We start from the raw sequence: 7,113 nt of genomic DNA on the forward strand, positions 1-7,113 counted from the left end.
TGTCACACCTGACCCTCTGCACTTTGTCCTAGTCTGTGTGTGTGTGTGTGTGTGTGTGTGCACAAAGTAGGAAAGCAATAGATCCTGTTAGTCTCGTGTGTGTGTGTGTGTGTGTGTGTGTGTGTGTGTGTGCACAAAGTAGGAAAGCAATAGATCCCGTTAGTCTCCCAGAGAAGAGCTGCTCCCTTCCCTGAGCAAGGGTGCTGTGCTTATTAATATCCAATCTGGGGCTTGGCTTTGCAGAACGTAGTGGCTGCTGAGACATCTGAGAAGAAATGACTGATGCAGTTGATATATAAACTCCTCATGGAATTTGTTTCCATGGGTCAAAGACCTTAAGGTCTTGATGTCATGGTTTATTTCAGAGAAATGGCCTGATACTGTTGCGAGTGTCTCTTTTCCAACCACATCTTACATCCTTCTGTCTGTCACTCTTTCTCCATCATGGTCTGTTGGCTGGTCCTAAAACTGGCCAGGCTACTCCTGCCTCAGGCTAGTGCACTTGCCATTTCCTCCCCTAAAAATGCCCTGCCCACTGGATCCAACCTTCCATGCTGAGTTCCCAGGTTTGTAGGAGGTTAGGGGTAACAGTGAAAGCCCCAAATCCATTTGCACAGCCCCCATTTGGATTCAGGCTTTACTGCAATCCTCCTGACCATTAACCAGGGATGGGAGCAGTCTTGCCCTCAGACAGAGTACATTAGAAATTAGATTCACACCAGCACCCTCAGCCGGCCCATGGGAAGGGCAGTCTTCCTGGGAGGCTTGCCAGGCTGTGTCCTTGATAGGGAGAGCCCCATACTGGGGTTGCCTAGTTATGACTCCTGCCCTGACGGCCTTCAGGGGAAGGCCCTAGATTCATCTTGTAAGAGCTTCAGCCTAACCATGGGTGTGTTTCCATTCCAGCTTCTGTAAGTCCTACCTGTAACTGTGATGTATTGATCCGTCACCAGTCGTGTTTTTGTGAGAGTATCCTCTGCCCTCCTGTCCTCCTAAATGTCAGAATCCCTGCGAGCCCTCAAACACCGTTATAGCCTTGTACTATTGGGCTCCCTCTTCCGATGATATGTCTTTGTCTCTATCTTGTTTTCTCCTGTTTAAGAATTTTAATATGTTCTCCTTAAATGATAGGAAATTTGGGGAGTCTTTTGTAGCCTACAACATCACAGCTGTTCACGTTTCTGTCTCTGCTGAAATGTCTCCTCTTGTGTTCTGCATCTCCTCTCGTCATTCTTCCTCTCCCACTTTTCTTAATCGTCATGATCACTCACTACCTTGTACTACTGTTGACTGGTTTGTCTTGTTTCATCCCTTAGTTTGGGATGTTTTAAGTAGAGGCCCCGTGGCCAGTAGGTAATAACCAAAAACCCAATCCAGCCCCCTCACATCGAATTGATTCCAGTGTGAAATAGGCAATCAATACATATCTGTTACATAAATGGATGGGTGTGTGGATAGATGTAGCAGTATTTTCTCACTCTGCCCTTCTCCTCTCTCCCCCCTTTCTTACAGAACTTGCCTGTGTCCTGCCCCACTTTGCACAGACATCCGGGAGGGGCCTGCGGGGTAAGAAGCTGCACCCAGAGGCCCTTCTTGGAAGAAGAAGGTCTTCCAAACCAGGCCTCCCATGAGGAGATGTACTTCAAGGAACAACTTAAAGCGGCTGGATTTCAAACTTTTAAAAACGTAAAAAACTAATTTTATTGCTAATAGGATATTTATAGGGACTGGAATGTCTTGCATTAGTCTGGGAGAAGGACTGGTAAGCTCTCCAGATTCAACTTTAGTGAGGTCACAGGTTCTCTTCCTGGCTGGGGAAGGCTATGGCACAGTACCTGAGGTCCGTCTCTTATGTCGGAGGCAGGTGGCAAGCCTGCGATATTTGTTGGACAGGTTGACCCAGCGAGCTGTGGTAGACTTCAGTTTCTTGATTGTAATTGCCAAGCGTGGAATTTTGGCACTGGGGCAGCCAAATTCCTCATCAGACACCATGGGAGCCAAATGTCTCTTTTGAGCCCGTTGTTGGTCAGGAACCTGGCTGGAGATTGGCTCTTCTGCTTTCATGTCGGATGCGGTGGCCAGAGGCCGGTCCCCAAAGGAACGATAGCCACCAATTAGGCAGTAGACCTCCCCATGCCAGGTCATATTAGCTTCTCCGTACCTGCGGTAGAGGACGTGGTAGTGCCCAGGGCTGGAGAGGTTCCTGGGAGCCACTGCTACTGGGAAGAAAAACAGAACTGATCAGTCGCCCATACTTTACACAGATGCTGCCAAGACCCGCCCTCTCTCACAGACACCTCTGTTTCTAGAGGAAGTCCTCTTTAACTGGTTGGCATTGAAAACACAGTGGGTCTATTTCCTTTCAGGGTCCCCTAAAGGAGGCTGATGGCTGTAAAGGGAGCTTCCTAGATGCTGTGGCGATTTGGAAATCAAGTCCCCTTTCCCAGAAAAGGCACGATCACCCCACAAGGATTGTGGTCAGGCCCCACCTCAGCCCCACTGCCTACAACTACATGTTCACAGATGGCCAGTCTCAGCATTGCTTCCTCCCCTGAGCATGACTCCTCTGCTCTTCCCAACTCCGGCACCATCCTTCCTAACTCTCAGTCTGATATGTGGCCGAGTGGACGCTCGTGGCTGTGTCAGGACAGTCCAGTAAAGGGGAAGGGTCTGGAGGTGATCTCTGAGAAAGGCCTTCAAGAACTCTTCCTCAAACTGCTCCGTGGATCCTTTGCCACCAAAGCGATGCTTGGTGTTGGCTGAGAGGCTAATCAGAAAAGGCCTGAATGGAGGCATCTTTTAGCCCCAGGGGGAAGTGGCTTGATAAATATTAACACTTCACTTGCCCTGGAACGAAACCTTGCTTCCTGTCAATAGTGAGTAGGCTGGGGGCTCCTTACCAGATCAGGGACCCTTGTTACTGCTTACAGGGAACTTCTGAGTTGTGGGCAAATCCAAAAGGAGATGGGTGTCAGGGTGGTAAGGCTCTGTCCTTTTAATACAGATTCCAAACGTAGGCCTACCTGATCCGTGGCCTTCCCAGGGGATCCAGGACATGTTGGCTTTAATATATAAAATGCGATCGCACATTCTCTCACCAGCAAACTTACGGGCTGCTGTCTTGACGAGAAATGGTAGTGAAGTTACCCTGAGGGCACTATGTTTTCCTAGTTACCATGGACACTGAGTAGCTCTGTGAGGTCATCACAAACCAGTGATGTCCCCTAAGGGGTGGGGTGGGGCAGATAGGTGCCCCGCATGCATGGGCTGTCACACCTGACCCTCTGCACTTTGTCCTAGTCAGGTAGCCACTCCCTGTGGTGCTTAGCTGAGGGGCTGGCCCAGGAAAGCAAGAGAAACCCAGACTCTGAGGTAGCCTGAGCGGCAGGCCTGAGCTAAGAAGGGAGATGGCACTGACCCCCAGCGCCCAGCAGTTCTTGACCTAGTCCTCCTCCAAATTGAAATTCATGGAATGCTCACATTTTTACCAGTTGAGACTTGAGGAAACCTGTGGAATTTCTCCCAAGTTGTCTCCCCAAAATATATGCCAAACCTAAGGCTCCTTGCTACACATGGTAAAGGACTGTACACTTGGAGGTCATTGCAAGCAGGTCAGAGGTCATCCTCCCTAACGGTTATCAGCCAGCTAGAACAATCAGACTGTATAGTCTGTCCCACCCTAAAGTAGGGCCCACTCCCTTCTGATAAGAATAGTAGATTGTTTCCCTGAAGGAGAGTCCAGGAAGGTCAAGGTCACCACTCAAGGGTGACCAAGGTTAGGCTGCCATATTGAATCTAGGGTCCGCCCATCTTGTCACATGTATGACCCTAGTACCTCCCCTTCCTATTATGTGTACACCCCTTAGCTCATCCCCTTCCTGTGAGGTGTATGCCTATTGTACCGCCCCTTCCTGTGATGTGTGTGGTTACCTGAAATCATGCCCCCACTAAGGATATATGGGCCTTGGCCAGAAATAGAGACCCTCCTGCCCTTTGTGTGGATCTGACTGGTGAGATCATGGTTTAGGAGGTAAGCATGCTACCATGAAACGTGTCTGACTTCTTCATCTTACTCTCTCTCCTATCTCTCCTATTTGCTATGATTTTACTATAATCTTTATATATCATAACTGTATGAATTGTCCCTACCGGACCCATGATATAGTGTGAGGGGCTGGTTTCCCCCACAGAAACCCGAAAGTAGAAGGGCCACCCAAGGACACACAGGTAGTGGAGGAGAGGCTTTTGCTACTGTTATTGTTGTGATTAGGTGTCTGGAGACAGTTCTGTCTGATAGGGACCCAAGGTAGGTAGGACAGAATGAAGCACCACTGGGTCCTGCAACATTCTCTCCATTGCTCTGCTTGAGCCACTATATCGATCCCTTGTGTTGAAGGCCTTCCTCTTTTCTCTCTGTCCTTCCAATTTATCAGTCAAGCTTGATGGCCTCCAGGGACTGGGTTCTTCCAATAACACGTCCCTAGCATGTGAGACTAAGTCTCTTCATCTTTGCCTCCAAGAACATTTTGGCTGTACTTTTTCCCAGACAGAGCTGTTTGTTCTTTTGTCAGTCAGCAGTACCTTCAATAGTCTTCACTACCACCACAATTCAGTTGTCACGATTTTCCTTCGGTCTGCCATACTCGATGAGATGATTGAAAATATCATATCTTGGGTCAGACACACATTCATCCTCAAAGTAAAATGATTGATGCTCATGGTCGGGAGATGTGAGGACTTCAGGTTGGGACTTGAGGTTTATAGCCGATAGGGAGGGATGCGAGGACAAGCTGATGGCATTTCAAGGTGACGCCAAGAGGCCCAGCAGAATCAGGGTTGTGAAGAAATTCACAGTGGGAATGATGAGCCCATTTGAACATGATATTGAAACCAACCACAGTATCTATTGTTATCCCCTGCCCTCAAAAGGACAGGAAGACGACAAAGTGTCGCCATGAAAGGATGAGATGGGTGCCGAACATCAGTCAAGTGACACACGGCAGCAGGGGGGAGGTGCTCCAGGGACAGAGGGATCCAGGCCTCACTATGGAAGGGAGCCTTTGGTTGAGAGTGTTCGAGGACTTCCTGGGCATGTGAGGTGTCCACAGACAGAACAGTCTTCCTTGGGGTGCACCCTGCAACTGGTCTTTTTGGGCAGAGACCAGATATGTGTTCACTGAGGCTGGAGCAGAGGTGATAACCCAGGAGGCAGAGGCTGCACTCTCAGAGAGGTTGGCCTAGCGCTGGGAACCACAACAACGTCTATCTCCCATGTTTCATGATTTGTGTGTTGTCCATTAGGACAGGGAGAATTCAGGCCCAATTAGAACAGCCTGCCTGTGATGGAAGAGCCCTGGTGTCAAAGTGGTTACAAGGTCCACAGATCAAAACCACAGCCACTCAGCGACAGAAAGGAGAGCCCCCTCCCCCCCACCCAAAGGGTGAAGGGACAGCGGACACTGTGAGATATGAAAATAATAATTTATAATCTATTAAGGGTGGGAGGGTGGGGGAGGGAGGGAAAAAAGAGGAGCTGATACTGAGGACTCAAGTAGAAAGAAAATGTTTTGAAAAGGATGATGGCAACAAATATAAATGTGCTTGATACAATTGATGTGTGGATTGTTATAAGAGCTGTAAGAACCCCCAATAAAATGATCTATTTTCAAAAATGAACTAATAAACAACCTTTTGGTTTAAACAAAGAGAGAGGCATTCTATTAAAGTAGAATTAATCTTAAACCCACAGGGCCAAGGCCAAGGCCAAGAAGGTCCCTATGGGTCAGCATGGACTCCTGCACTGAGTGTGGTTTTAGGTCTGACCTGTTAGGGGTGGTGGGAGAAAGTTTTGCCCTGGTAGGAGGGCCTACATGAGACCCCTCAGACTGCCAGGCATAAATGGAGAGGGGAAAGTTCCCTGTGTCCTGGAGAAAGGGTTTCTGATTGAGGTGATGCGAATGTTTTGCAACTATATCCAGGTGAATAAACAGTCATTGAATTGTTCGATTTGAAATGGTTAAGTTTTTTGATATGTGAATTTCACCTCAAAGGAAGGTGCAGACAGGCTGGGTTTGGCCCATTTGTTTCTGTGCTCTTGAGCAAATTCCTTTACCTCTGAGAGCTTGATTTTTCTCCTCGAGAAAAGAGGGCTAAGGTATCAGACACGTTGGTCAAGGTTGACAGCTGGGCAAACTGGTTGCCCCAAAGGGTAAGCCCATTCAGTCTTCCTCTGGGCAGCCTTAATTACCCTTTTACAGGCTGCAAGTCTTTACTCGTCATCCTTCCCTGGGGTGCTGTGATCCTGCTGCAGTTCAGGGAATGCTGCAGAGACTGGAATCGGATGAGTGGGTGCTGGGCTAATCTGACCGCTTTAGGGAGCAGTCACAGGCAGGTGTTGGAGCGCTGACCGTGCTGCCGCTTCTCCACGTCACTGAGGAGAATGGCCTTGATGGACGTGGGTCTCACAAACCCTTTAATCCTCCTCCTCCTCCTCAGCGAGAGACGGGACGGGAGGCAGAGCCTGGGACGCACAGCGAGCCACACTGCTGCGTGCACTGCCTTTCATTTTCTGCCCAGACAGATCCCGCCAAGAGTGGGATGTTGGTGCAGAAAACTCTCCCCAAGGCTAGTCGCCCCCCCACCCCACCCCAGGAGCATGGTGTTGCTTTCCTTTTTGGAAGCTTTTAAGGTAGCATTGACACAAACCAACCATTTTCACCATTTTGAAATGACCATTTCAGTGACATTAGTTCCCTTCTCAGGTCACCATCAGCACTCTTTCCAAGGACTTTCTGCCCTCGAAAGAGAAAACGCAGTCCCACTTCTCCCAGCCCCTGGTCAGACAACCAAACTTACTGCCCTGAAGTCAATTCTGACTCAGAAGGAATTTACGGGACAGAATAGAAACGCCCCTCTGGGTACCCAAGACTGTAAATATTTACTGGCGGGAAAGCCTTGTCTTTCTCCCTTGGGGCACCTGGTGGCTTCAAAATGCTGACTCTTGCTCGCAGCCCATGTGTAGCCCACTCCACCACCCGGGCACCTCCCAAAGGCAAACTCATTGCCAGAGTCCATTCTGACTCACAGGGACCCTACAGACGGGTGGAACTGTCT

At 49.1% G+C, this 7,113-nt stretch overlaps 1 long non-coding RNA gene across 1 annotated transcript in view; it reads left to right on the plus strand.

The window, feature by feature from the left end:
• The window catches only part of LOC123522101, a 95,646-nt gene extending 91,925 nt beyond the window's left edge, over positions 1-3,721 (plus strand). Inside the window, exon 6 of the long non-coding RNA XR_006680406.1 lies at positions 1,513-3,721. This is a non-coding gene — a long non-coding RNA (uncharacterized LOC123522101). The remainder of the gene's footprint in view (positions 1-1,512) is intronic.
• Positions 3,722-7,113: the final 3,392 nt, after the last annotated feature.

Source organism: Echinops telfairi, unplaced genomic scaffold (genome assembly GCF_000313985.2).
Source record: "Echinops telfairi isolate 266 unplaced genomic scaffold, ASM31398v2 ScPeMD7_2291;HRSCAF=2852, whole genome shotgun sequence".
NCBI classification, from domain to species: Eukaryota; Metazoa; Chordata; class Mammalia; order Afrosoricida; family Tenrecidae; genus Echinops; species Echinops telfairi.